Below are 14726 nucleotides of genomic sequence, written 5' to 3' on the forward strand. Positions count from 1 at the left end.
TAATTATTTTCTTATATTCATAATTCTTACCAACACATATCCATGACTAAAAAAAAAGTAAATCAAAATATATGTTAAAATGTAGTTGTACTATCTATAATTTTATCATTAATGTGATAACATTTTCATTTATTCTGCTGTTTATTTTTGATATGGGTTCTTTCCTTTGCATCAATAATATGCCCAATAGATTCAAATTTATCAGAAGACATTCACAGCATAGATTGAGAGTCACAGGGTAGAGATATTTCCCAAGGGAAACTTTAAAGCCTTTGGAAAATTGTTGTAAAATAAACCAATTACATATACTGGAAAACTAATGAATTCTAGCAAGTTTAATATGTGCCTCAGCATTTTCTAGGTATATAGGTAAACTCCAATTTTAAAAGAAATTTGACTAATAGTGGTTAAGTAATTCACATTTAGACTAGTTTTAAAAAACCTTGTTAAAGTATTGAAACTTCCTTCTTAAATTCTGTTTTTACATTCCTACCACTAGTGCCAAATACTGATAGTGTATATCCATGCACTATCATGTCTATGGTTTAGGATTTATGGCATATTTTCATTCAATATTCTCTAAATACTGAAATTATAGAGAATAGTTCTACTTGTTTTTTTGACTAAAATATTTCTAATTGTGAGTTTATTACATACCAGTTGCTGTGCTCAGAAATAGATGTGAACTAATTTATTAAATATTTTTGACAACTCTGTGGAAGAATCACTTGTGTTTGGCCTCATAGATGAAGAGCCTAAGGGATACAGAAGGTTAAGTATTATTTAAAAAGAAATAGATGAAGAATAAAACTGTCATATGAAAAATATATGATGTCAATTTCCCACATACTATTCTTAATTTTCTTTTTTTTATCCTGTTACAAGTAACAGGATTGTCAATATTATTTCTGTTTCTGTCTTAATTGACAGATTGATTTTAGAGAGACCAGGGAGATTATTTCTTTAAAGAGCATTTGTAATTTGAACAGGGATTTGGTTCTCCATTTTTTTCTCTGACTAAACACAGGAAGTTCATCTATGAAATCTCTCCAGGTATCTACCCAAGTTTCAAAACTTAGAATTATTTTTTTTAAAGAAACCAGAAATTTCCTAATATTAAAATACTTAGAAAAAATGGTGAACTATATTGAAATGAGTATAACCATTTATCTTCCTTCTGCACCTACTATAGAGCCTTCAGAGTAGGAGACTTTCAATAAATACTTGTGAAGTGAATAAAGTTTCTTGAGTCTACCTAAAAAGGCCTGGTTCATGGTTAGATACTCACTAAGTACTGTGTATTCTTATTATTATTGGTAGCAAGGCTGTTAGTGAGCATGTAATAAAGTTTGTGTGTATGTGAATAAATACAACTGTAATTCATTTTTAAATTGTATTTTACCAACTCCAATATACCAAATGTTATACAGTTATCCTAGAGAAGCACATTATTATATAATAGTGGATCTTTGTACCAGGTTAAAGATTATGGTAGAAACTTTGAAAATAAAAAGAATCAGATCCCACAAATAAAACTTGGTAACTGTAATTACAACAACTTGGCCTCTATTTGGCTGGATTAATGATCTGTGGTAGTAAATTTTAACTGAGATTTTCTTTGTCTTATGAAGATTCCAGTACCACTGTTTTTGTAAAAGGAAACATTGGAATGATAGCACTTTCTGAAATAGCTATTTTTTTTTACCATGCTTTTTAATCTAAAGTGCATACTAAATGAGACACCATTAGTGTCACAGATGCTAATTTTCACTAGCAATGACTGAAGTGGCATTCTTCACCATTTGCATTTGATCCTAGCAATGATGAGAGGTGATGAGTTGATTATGAGCTGTTTTCACTGCAGTGCCCGCTGTGCAAATTTATGCTCCTAGACAGGGATGACACATAGTTGTGGCATTAAAGAGCTTTCTTCATTGCTTTTTGTATTAAGTCTGTTAAAATACATTTTAACTCTTATCTAACCAGTTGTACGAAAGAGAATTATCTACTTGTACTGGTGCTTATTTCAGGACAGGCTCTTGGTTGAGGAGCTCATGTCTATTATTTTTGCAAAATCTTCACAGGGCTCTTAGATATATGCATTATTTTCCTCAAGTTTACAGAGAAGAAAATAGTCCTGTTGATGTGAAATGTTTTGTCTAAGATATCATTATTAGTAAAAAAATAATTGTTTGGGGATCTATAGGACTGCTTTTCAGCTTCTGAGCCTGTGTCCTACTACTGAGCCCACTACTCCTGTTGCTTCTTCATCTGGACTATAATTTCAGAGATTAATTTAGATTAGTTCACTTGACTGTTTGGCTTTTCAAACAGAGTTCTATGGAATGTAGGTAATATATTAGATTCACTCTTTTCCCATTTAAGTAGTGGGTATAAATAAATGTTTATTTTTACTTTTGGTTATTCCTGCCTTCTTCAAAAAGAAATATATATATATATATATATATATATATATAGAGAGAGAGAGAGAGAGAGAGAGAGAGAGAGAGAGAGAGAGAGAGAGGGAGGGAGAGATTCTATTCCTTCATGAATTTACTTAGTATTTATGCCATGTTTGTTTCCAAAAATGCCAAAACTTCTGAAGTAAATTACAAAGCAAATGTAAACCAAATAAGACAAGCCAAGAGAAAATGAAGTATAGACTGTGTTAAAAGATATCCAAGAGTCACCAAACTTTAATTTAACATGGTGGCCCTAAGTACTTAGCACTGTGGTCCTACAGACCAGCAATACTGACCTTCCAGGAGAGTGACAGTAATGATGATTCTTCGGCCTGCCTGCTCTGCAACTGTTAGAATATACATTTTAATAAGATACGCAGGAGTTGTGCAAACACTTTAGAATTTGGAGGTGATGTTCTAGACTGATGTTTTTAAACTTAAATGGAACTTCCACTCCACACAGCCACTAGAAATTCATCTTAAAATTGATATGCCACTTCCAAAGATTTTTTTTTCCTTTTCCTTCAAAATATTGGATTTGATTTTAGATGGTAGTAGAGGAAGTGATTCTTAAATAAATGGAGAGAGCCATTTGTTACAAGAGCAGACATTGTCTTTGTCTCACATAAAGAGCTTTCAAAGTTTTACCTCACTCTACAGTAGTTTGCCAGGGCTGCCACAAGTGTTGGGTGGCTAAAGAAAGTCCAAAATGAAGGTGTTAAGAAGGTTGATTTTTCACTCTGGGTGGAAGGGAAGGATGTGTTCCAAGCTTCTCCTTTTGGCCAGCAGATGACTCTTTCTCTGAGCATGCAAGACCTGGAGTCTCCTATTTGTGGATGCTTATATCATCTTATAGGGACATCAGAAGGATTAGACAAGCGCCCATCCTAGTGGCCATGTTTTTAACTTAATTATCTCTATCAAGGCCTTATCTCCAAATTCAATCACTCTCTGAGATCTTAAGAGTTAGGATAATAATGCATGAATTTGGCAGAGTACAATTCTGCCGGTAATATGGTCTAAAAGCTACTACTAATTGTAAATGAGGATTTGATTTTCAGCTGTTTCTTTCACTCCAATTACAACCACTTTCAGTTGATCAGTATCCTAATGTTGTTATCCCCACATATGACCTAGACTCCCCACTACAGAGTTTCCTTTTTACCCACACTCACCAGTATTTTTCTTATTCTTTCCTTCTCACCCAAATGCATCCCATTAGACCTTCTACTGCATCCCATTAGACCTTCCACTGCATCCCATTAGACCTCCATTAGGAATCATTTGAAGACTAATAGAAAGGTAACATATCTGTTCTACTCCTTGGCCTGCTTTCTAACCTCATAAATTCATCTGGGTTGCTTTCCTGTGTTGGAGTCACACTGTCAGATATCTGGTTTAGTTGATCCACTGAGGCCTATGTTCCTGATGCTTCGACCATTCTCACACTTTTATGTCTCTACTTCCTTTTGCCTAAAATGTTTCTGTGCAATTTTTTCCAACTTGAGAACTCCTTTCTATTTGAATATCTAGCTATACTTTCACCCTCTCAAGAAACCCTCAACCACTTACCCCAAAGCAGAGTATTACAGGGCCCTCTCGTAGAATAATAGACAACATAGACTAAAGTCATATAGGCCTGGCTTTAAATATCCTATACAGATATGTCCTTATCAGGGGACATGGAACATTTTATTAAACATCTTTTGAACCCCAATGTTGTAATGTGAAAAACAGGAAGTATTAAAATATGTTACAAAGAGTTGATGTGAAAATTAACTACCATATGTGAATATCTTAGCCCATAGTATATGTTGCTTAATAATCTCTTCCTTTTTTCTAATTTCATAGTACCTGATCCACACCCTTACTGTTTCTCTTGCCTTGGTTGATTACAGTATGTCCTCCCAACTACATCCACCATCAACAACAGGGGATGTATCTTATTCGTAATTGTATCTCTGGCATTTTGGGGGAATTCAGGAGGATTTAACTTGATCTGTGTGACTTTCAGACTCAGTGTGCTTTCTATTACATGTTGGTTACCACCAAAAATATTTACAGAACAGAGCCTAGTAGTAATTTCTCAATGTATGCAGAATGAGGGCAGGATGACTAATGGGTAATATTAGTCATTTACAGAAGTAATCTATTCCAGAGATGGAGAGAAATCTGGGCAATACATCAAAATAAAGTAATTGTTGCTGCAACCAAAATATAACGAAAAAACAATAATCAAACATTGTAATGTAAACTGTGTAAAGGGCAGAAAAGTGTTAGCAAAGGGGTGTTGCTTTGTGGGGAGCTAAGAAATGTGTTGGAAAGTGGAAATTTGCCACCATATTTGCAAAAGTATACAGAGCAGCTGAAGCAAATAACCCATTTAGCTCAGTAGACTTCTCCCAGGCTGTTACAATCACTTCATATGTGCAGCCTTGATATCACCTAACTGACTTTACTGAAGCTACACTACACTAATCAAAGACACTTACAGAAATGATCTAGTATCTCATGAACTATTTATTCCAGGAAAGACCATTCTTTGTTCAATCAGTAGGAATATGCATTTTTCTTGACAGGGCAAATTTCTTATAAGACGTCAGTACTTGGTATTTTCATTATGGGTAGCTTATTAGTTTGGTTTATGAAGCAGTCAGTCTGAGGTTATTTATTTCTGGAGCTTGAAAAATGAAGTACCTTTAAAGGAATAAGTGTAAAAAAGAAAGAAGACAAATTATCATTATTTGCAGATGACATGATCATCTATATAGAAGACCTCAAAATTCCACCAATAGTCCTAGAATTAATAAACAAATTCAGCAATGTGGCAGGGTACAAAATCAACTCAAAAAATCAATAGCATTCCTGTATACCAAGGATGAAATTACTGAAAAAGAAATCAGGAAAAAATATCATACGTAATTGCACCAAGAAAAATTAAATACTTAAAAATTAGCCTAACTAAAAAAAGTGAAAGATTTTTACAATGAAATCTACAGGGCTCTGAAAAGGAAGATGAAAAAAGGTATCAGAAAGATAGCCCATGTTCTTGGATAGGCAGAACAAATATCGTCAAAATAGTCATTCTTCACTTGATCTTAGCCAAAAGGCCGAGAAGCAATAAAATAGTCATTCTTTCAAATATATAGATTTAATGCAATCCAAATCAAAATACCAATAGAACTGGAGAAAACAATCCTTAAATTCACATGGAACTAAAAAAGACACAGAATAACAAAAATAATACTGGGTAATAAGAGCAAAGTGAGAGGCATCACAATCCCAGATTTGAAGATGTTACAAAACTACATTGAAAAAAACAGTATGGTACTGGCACAAAAACAGATATGCAAATCAATGGAACAGAATCCAGAAACAATTCTGATGCACAGTCAACTGTCTGATCTTTGACAGATTGACCAAAATGTACACTGGAGAAAAGATAGCCTCTTAAATAAATGGTGTTGGGAAAACTGGCTATCCACATGAGGAATACTGAATATAGACCATATCTCTCACTACATAGTAAACTAAAATCAAAATGGATCAAAAATGTAAATGTTAAGACAGAAAAAATTTGCTGGAAGTTAAATAGGTAAAAATTTTGAAGTCAGAGGCATAGGCAAGGACTTTCTGAACTGAATCCTGGTTGCACAGGAAATACAGTAGTACCAAGAATCAACATACAGAATCATATCAAATTTAAAAGCTTCTACACAACAAAATAAACAACCAACAGAAACAGAATGGGAAAAATTCCTCAGACAGAGAACTAAAATCTAGAATATATAAAGAACTCAAAAAATGTAGGTTCCCTAAAAATAAGACTCAATCAGAAAATGGGCAAGTGAAATTAATACGTATTTTTCAGAAGTACAAATGGCCAATAAATAAATGAAATGCTCAACACTGCTAGCCATTAGAGAGATTAAAATTTAAGCAACACTAACATTCTATCTTACCACTGAAAGAATGGCTAACATCAAAAAATCAAATGATAACAAGTGCTATGTGGCTAAGGGGAAAAAGGAACATGTGTACATTGTTGGTGGGAATTCAAACTAGTACAACCAGTATGGAAATCCGTGTGGAGATACCTCAAAACATTAAAATGAGAAATCCCACTTGGCCTAGCTTTTCCCTTTTATATATATTCCCAAAAGAGTTAAGGAAATCATATTAGAGTAACATTTATCTACCCTTGTTTATAGCAGCACAATTCATAATAGCTAAATCTAGGAAGTAGCCTGTGTCCATCAACAATGAATGGACAAAGAAAATTTATCTTATATAACCTCATAAATTTATTTATCTTTATATAAACTAAAAACTAGACTAATGTGCCAAAAAATATAAAACATGTAAGACAATCGTACCAAGTCAAAGTACACTTTTAGATACACTGTCTGTACTGGATTACAATACCTTTTCCCCTCTCTCTCTTTTTTCCTATATCTGTCTTATTTTGTACTTTATTTATACATTAAATTTTTCGTATAAGAGAAACCATGTGATACTTAATCTTGTGTGCCTGATTTACTTCACTTAATGTTATGGTCTTATAATTTTTGTTTGATTTACTTTATTAGCACATCTACAAATTTCAACTTATTTTAAGATAATGAATATCTAATCATAATTACTTATCAATTTTAAGGCAGCTTTTGCAAATAAAACAAATGTCTGTAATTTTAAAAATATATTTTCCTAGGCTGTGCTTGTAGCTCAGTAGTAAAACTGGTTCAAGTGCTTGCCTAGCGTGTGCAAGGTCATGGTCTGGATCTGCTGAGATGCAAATACACAAATACAGTAGATAAATATTCTTCAAGTATTTGACATTACATTGTAAATCAAGAAATTTTCATAAAGTGAATTCATTTCTATTCTCAGTATTTACCCCTCAATTTACTGAAATATTCATATAGCCAGTACCAAATTTGCTGAAAGTAAAATAAATGTAACTGACAATGAAGAAGGTATAGAACCCACTTGTCTCTTCTTTTTTGCACCCATTCTTTCCCTCTTTAGGATTATGTACCATATATTTGCCCCGCATAAACATGTCTGTTCTTACTAAGAAAAAAACGTTTAAATTCCTAAGCCTAGTGGCAGCGGGTGCTGCCTAAGATGGGAATGTTTATAAGCTTTATGATATTAACTGCAGCACTCAACCTCAGGTGGCATAAAGCATGTAAAAAAAAAAGAACTTTCTGTCAGTTTTATTATTTCTAAAAAGGTTCCCCTTGAAGCAGAAGAGTGACCTTGCTCTGCTGAGCTGACATATGCCACTGGATTAATGGTGGAGCTCTGCTGGAGGGAAGCTCACAGAAACATTACAACTCCAGAAGCTGGGCTGGCGGTGACCATTAATCAGGGGGACCAAAATCATGCATCAAACACACTCATTTAAAAGCAGTAAAAAGGACTTTAAAAAAATTTTTTTTGAGAATTAGCTTATTGTTTGTCATGATGTGTTCAAGGAGACGGCTGCATGACTAAAATATCCCTTGGGGAGACTTTTAGAAAGGTTAGTATGAACCCAGAGGTCAAATGAATACAGAGGGCCTTTAAGACATAGAAGTTACAGGGAGTTTTTATTCCAGAGAATTGGATGAGAAAGTTTATTAAATGGATTATATTTTCCAAACGTAATTTTCATACCTTTAGTTAAGTGGGATTTCAAAGTAATGGGTACTAAGGATGTTTACCTCTTTGTTAAAATTTTATTTTAATTTTAAAACTGGGTTGACAGGATTTTGTGGTATTGACATATGACTCACAAATGTGTTTGACAACTTTTCAGGGACCTAAAGTTTAAGTCAACATATTAAACTATTAAATAGATTTTAAAAAGTATCTTAGGCTTAAAAGTTCTGTACATTCTATCAGGTTAGCTACTAAATATTTTCAGGATATTTTTTCCCTCTTTGATGACTGAAAATGAAAAAGAGGTTACATATAAGACCCTGAAAATGTTCAGTTTAACTAAGCTGATAATTAAAATTCTTTAATGCTAAAATTAAGCAGACATAATTTCTTTTATTCTTTAAAAGTTGTCTTTTAGATTAATGATACTGCACATAATACATATGATATAATTTTATTAATAGGTGATACAGATGGAAGAATCAGCCACTTACTAAGAAAACTAAAATAAATTTGTTTTTAAAGATTATAGTTAAGGGGGCCGGGGATTTAGCTCAGTGGTTCCACCGCCTCCCTCAAAACCGTGAGGTCCTGAATTCGATCCCTGGTTCCAAAAAAAAAAGATTACAGTTAAGGTAGGAAAGGCCTGTTGAGATCAGCATTTCAAAAGTCTTCTTCTAGCTATCAGTTACCTTCTGTTGTCATGATCACCAGTATTACCTTGTGTTTATTTACTAGACATATCTTATACAAAGTTATTTATGCAAAATTCATTATTTATAAATTATTTGTTTTTAAAATTTAGATAAGATTGAAATCGTTGATAAATGGTCTGAGCAGTTAAAAGGTTATTCAATATTTGGTTATAAGTAGAAAAAGTACATAGAGCATAAAGTCAATTTTTAACCTTTTGGGAAGATAATGTAAATATCTTTTAATTGAAAATTTCTATCACCCTTCCTTGCAACCACCTTTACTGTATCAAAGTACACAGAAAAGAAAATTAGTAATATAAAATTTACTCGGGAAAATTTGAGTACAAGTAATGGAAAAAGATCCTACAATAGGATCTGAAGAAAGGATTGAGCAGAAGTGCAGGCTAGAAGACTGTGTTGGGTGCATTACATTTTGCATTATGTGCTCAAGCTCCCCAAAATGAACAGTGAGTAAGTACAAATTTTAATAGTACAAGTACAGGATTCAGAGGCAGGGCCCAAACAGACGCCCAGGGGTGGCAGAGACACCTGCCTTCCAGCCCAAAGGCAGGTGGACAGTGACTGTGGACTAGAAGAGGTATAAAGTGAGCTTCCTAGCCGGGGATTTAGCTCAGTGATTTTGCTGCCTGCTGAGCAAGTGCAAGGACCCAAGTTCGATCCCCGGTACCCCCCAAAAAATTAAAAAAATAAAAAAATAAAGTGAGCTTCCTAGAGAAACTCCTGCACATTTCAATAAAGTGGTAGAATAATAAAAGAACTACAGGAGGATCAAGAAGGACCATTTACTCTACTTGCTTATGAGTTTAGTAGTCAAAGAGAGAGAAGAAATAGAAAGTGTATAATAAAGCAGCGTAGGAGGGGTGGCCCAAATAGAAGTTTTATATTAACAATAAAAATATCTCAGAAGTTCAGGGCAGTGTGATAATAGTCACATTGCTTTAAAACTATTTGTTTCTTTTATATTTTACAATATTTCAAAGAGTTGGTCACATTGAATGATTAACTTTTGCTATGTTATGCATTTTGTTGAAAAAAGACACTTAAAATATATAAAATATTGTTTAAGAACCCTTTCAACTAAAATATAATTTTTATTCAATTCTGAAAAATGTGGCATGACTTATAGTCTTTGTAAGCAGTGTAAATAATGAAACATTGATGTAAATTACTTAGAAGTGCAATTGAGAAGTTTAAATATTTGAGGTTTTTAACTCATAAAATTTTTTCCATTAAATAATTTGAAGCAAATACCTGCTATTGCAAGTGAAGGATCACTCCTCATTACTTTTTGTTCTTTTAAAAATTTCTAATCCCCACATATCCCCACCCCACACACCTTTAAGTAATCAGGCATTTTCAATTTGCAGAAAACACTTTAGTAGTATATCAACTTCTGAAAGAAAGCTTTAGCATGGAAATTTTGATCATTTTTTTAAAACTATGGTAGATATTGAATTTTGTACTTCCCCTAGATATTTTGCAGTTGATATAAAGGTATTGAATCAAAGAGATTAAGTGAACTAACTTTTTTGTTCTTAGAATCCAGATATACATCAAGAATATTTAGAGTACTGATACAAGTTTGAGCTCCAACTTGCCTTTATCTGAGGTTAAAATGTTAGTGTTAAAGTCAAGATTTTGCAGTTCTGGTTGATATTTAGCCTTCAGTTTTCTGTTACTCCACACACCATCTTCCACTGGCACCACGTGATAGTCTAATTATTCAACACTGAGGCAATCATAACAGATTATTTTAAGTAAGTTAAATTTGATGCGTCCTCTTAGTACCTGCGTTAGAACAATTAAATCCTCGAATGCTTTTGGAGAAAGGCTGACAAGCTTATTGGGATTTAACATTTTGTAATGGAATATTCATACAAGGGTGTGCTGAAACAGAATTCTGATTTTCAAAAAGCATCTTACTAACCAATGCTTTAAAAGCAATATTTAGAAGATGTGAGAACTTGTTGGCAGAATATGTATAATTTTTAATTTGCCAGGATATTTCAAAACACTGCAGATGTCTGACTCACATATGAGAAATTTTCTTTGATATAGACTGTAAAATTTTTTCAACAGTACCTTACTCAAATACTAAATCATGTTAAAGATGAGATTTTTATTTGATGACCCCAAAAGTTACTGGCTGGTTAAGGAAAAAAGTAAGACATGTTCTCCTAGTTTTAGTCAAAAGCTTGATTTTCTTTTCTGAAGGAGATTCCCTAATTTTCCTTTATGTTTTTGAACTCAGCCTGGTCATTGTTTCAGGAAACCTACTCAGTACCATATTTTTTATCAAAGTAACTTTGCCACACTTGTCATTCTGCTCAGATCACAAGTTTTGTTGGAAAGGAAGACTGTCAAAATTCTGTAATGGAATGCCATAATAGAGAGTAAATCAACATAAAAACATTTTAAACAGAAATCTCTTTACAAGTTGAAGTTCCTACAGAATTTCTTCATTGAGAGGGACTAAATGGTTTCTAAAAACACCAACAGCTTTATAATATGAAATAACATTCTAATTATTAAAATTGTTATGTAAACCTAGAAAAGTTTTTTAAAGTATTCTAAAAAAACAGAATTGCCTTAACTGTCTCTGTATTACTCATTGACTTGTGCAGGAACACATACATATACACAAATGTGGGCAAACATTTCAACTGACATTTGTTCAGCACTATTTTTTTGGAGGCCAAGTAGATTATGTATAAAAGGAAATCTGCACCATGTGATCACAGTTTCAAAAAGGCAGTCCCTAAACACACTTACATAAGAAAGATGTATACAATAAATTTAGATAAAATGAAACTTGATTTTCTCCTTTAATTTCTTTACTTCCAAATAACTATAACCTAAGCAATATTGAGAAATGTATATGAATTTGTTGCTTAATAAATTTATGAGACCATTATTTTTTCACAGATTGTAGTTGACTTATCTAATTTTCAAAGTTTCTTAACTTATGCTTTACTCTTATTTCTCTCTATTGATTAACTGAAAAAAACAGGTTATTTCTCCTGTAGTTTCTTACCTGGATTTTTTCTGATTGACTGCCTCCCTTTGGTGTCATTTAACATGATTCTCTGTCTCTTTATTATCAGAAATCTGGTAGTTAAATACAGAAGCTTCATGTGTTTCCCTCCCTTTCTTTCTCTTCCCTTTCATTTACAAAAAATATAAAGAAAAAATATAATCTAATGTCAACATAACCAGAGAATTATCTAAAATATGAATTGCACTTTTATTTAAGCTACTTTTCCTGTTGACAGCTATTTGTTTATACAATATCTCTATCTTGATGGGAGCTTCCTTCACCAGATAGTATTTGCAATATCTAATCTGTTAAGATTATACAATGCAAAATTATCAATATTCAAACATGTCTTTAAAAAAGTACTATTACGTAGGAAGCAGATTTTGCTTCCACATGGTTCCCTTTTCATCAGAAAACCTGGCAGGAGAAATTACGAATTTGTTCCTTTTCTATACCTCATAGTAGGCAATAACTCATTTTCTTTTATATTTTTTATTATTACACATTCATGATACATAATATTTCCTCTGTGAGGAGTTAGTACACATACACACTTTTAAGTTTCCCTCCCCACCTCCATCTCTTCTCCCTTCATCTCTAGATCTTCTTCTCATCTGCAAAAATCCCTTTGCATCATAAGCCATGACCTATAAATACCTTGTGCAACTATCTCAGAAAGTTATTACATTTTAGAATAGAGAATAATGAAAAATCATAAATGTCTCCTTACATACTTAGATTTGCTTAAGAGTGTCTTAGAATGGATTGGTGTTCCCTACTGATTTAAAGTTGTTGAGATGACTGACAAAATCCAAAGTAATAGGCATATCTTTTTTAAACCACTACTCCTAAATCTTCTTTTCTTTATTGATATAATGGGAAGATAATTAATTGTAAAAGGTGATGCCTATTGATTACTTAATGGAAGATAATAGTGTCAAGAAATGCTGAAATGAGTCTGTGCTGTGCCCTCCTTTGCAACACAACCCATTATCCAGTAGTGGAAGTCATTTTGTAGTTCTTATTAATATTTAATAGGCAGGAGGCAGGCTGGATGTAGGCTACAGAATTGCCATAGGCATAGGTTGTAATAGGCTTTAAGAGTGTTTTAAGTATATAACAGAGTAATAGATTTCCCTATTTTCAGATTATTTATATGCAAGACAACAAGCCTTCATTTCCCTTTTGTGATCTCTGAGCAACGATGACATGATGAAAACACCTAGTAGGCAAGTTAAAGTGATTAAAGCCCCAAGAAGTCTCTCTAGGTTAGTAAGTTCTGCACATTAAGACTGGGTATTTTCCAGTGTGGGTCTCAATTTCAGTCCTTTTTTTCCTTACCTCTCGCCATAAGCAAAAGGGGCTGACAGGCTTGTTCAGCAGGGATAGCAAGTCAGCAAAAGGTGCTAATTGTGTCTAACACAGTCATCATCCTTGGGGTGACATTCTGTAGCAGTATCTCTCAGGCTAACCCCTTGTCCTGAGTCAGAATCTTTTTACTTCAGTTCACTTAAAAAAGAAACAAGAGATTTTAAAGATAGCTGTTGGGGAGATGTGAATGCGAGGGTTCTTAAGGAGAAGGACTTTTGAAGCTGACTTCACTGAAATGGGCTTTGATTTCTGAGAGGACAATGCCAGTTTCTGTAGTTTATTGACCCTCATTATTAATTTTCCAAATAATTAGGTCATTTGTTCAGTACCATTGGCTTTTTAAAAAATATGGTAAGTTCAAAATGAGCTAAAGTTCTTAAAACAGGACATAATCTTGGGATTTATAAAAGAACCTAAGATCAGATATCCATCATCCTAAATAATGCACAAAATTAAATAGATTGTGAAGAAATATCAATTTTTAAATCAACAACTCCAAAGAATTTTGAATATGTGTTTAAGAGAACAATTTACTTCATAACATATCTGGATTATTTATAATTACTTGTCTGGAATAGGTTCCATAGGAGTAAAGATTTAGCCTTGTAAGCAAAATGTATTCAAGGGAATAGTCTCCTATTAACATATTAAGCTTGTTCTTTAAACCACTAAATGAAAATGACCCAGAGGTCTCATTGTAATTCTATGTTAAAGTGAAAAAATTCAGTTTTATTCCCAATCTTAGGCTGCGTGTATGCTACTTCAATTTATTAAGTCTCTAGGTGTGCATTTCCTTTCTGATATGCAGCGGAGAATTGCAAATTACCAAGAGTTAGTGTTGGGAAATGCACTTGTGTTCATTTTTATTTTTTAACAATCTTGATCTTTATGAGGTATAATGGTGGATCTAGTTAGATGCTTGTATTTTAGTTGTTTTGTTGTGTTATTTGTTTATTAGTTTGTTAATACCACCTGCTAGAAATGAGTTAGTAAAACATACTTTGTACCTTTTTAAGAAGTCCATCATTCATCCTTTACCCATTCATTTAAAGAACGCTCAAGGATCAAAATGTATAATAGACGTTGTGAAATAGGAAGAAAATATTCAAATGGGAAGGAGAGCCAGGGAGGAGTATAAGGGAAAGGAAGGAAGGGAAAAGGAAAAAAAGACAATAGAAGGAGAAATGGAAACAAAGCTTTTGAAAATAAGGCGGAGAAGAGGGGTTGAAGGGAGGGGAAGAGAATGGGAAAAAAAGATCAAGATATACCATGTACAGCTACAAATTCCGTATGAATGAATGTTATCATTATGTATATCTAAAATGTACCAATAAAATTAATTTAAAATTTAAAGAAGGCTCAGTTAGAATTCACAGATTTTCCAACCTCTGCTCTCAAAATAATAAAAATAATTACATCAAGACTTTCTCCAAAGTACTTAACACTATGACATAAAGGAGGGAAGATATTTTATCAACTATAAATAAAAATGTC

The 14726-nt window shown here is 33.0% G+C and overlaps 1 protein-coding gene across 2 annotated transcripts in view; it reads left to right on the forward strand.

Annotated features, from left to right (window-relative positions):
- The window catches only part of LOC101712817 (SAM domain-containing protein SAMSN-1), an 80215-nt gene that overhangs the window by 37319 nt on the left and 28170 nt on the right, over positions 1 to 14726 (forward strand). The window lies entirely within an intron of this gene.

Source organism: Heterocephalus glaber, unplaced genomic scaffold (assembly GCF_053883595.1).
Source record: "Heterocephalus glaber isolate CG9 unplaced genomic scaffold, H.glaber_assembly_v1.0 deba00000122, whole genome shotgun sequence".
Lineage (NCBI taxonomy): Eukaryota > Metazoa > Chordata > Mammalia > Rodentia > Bathyergidae > Heterocephalus > Heterocephalus glaber.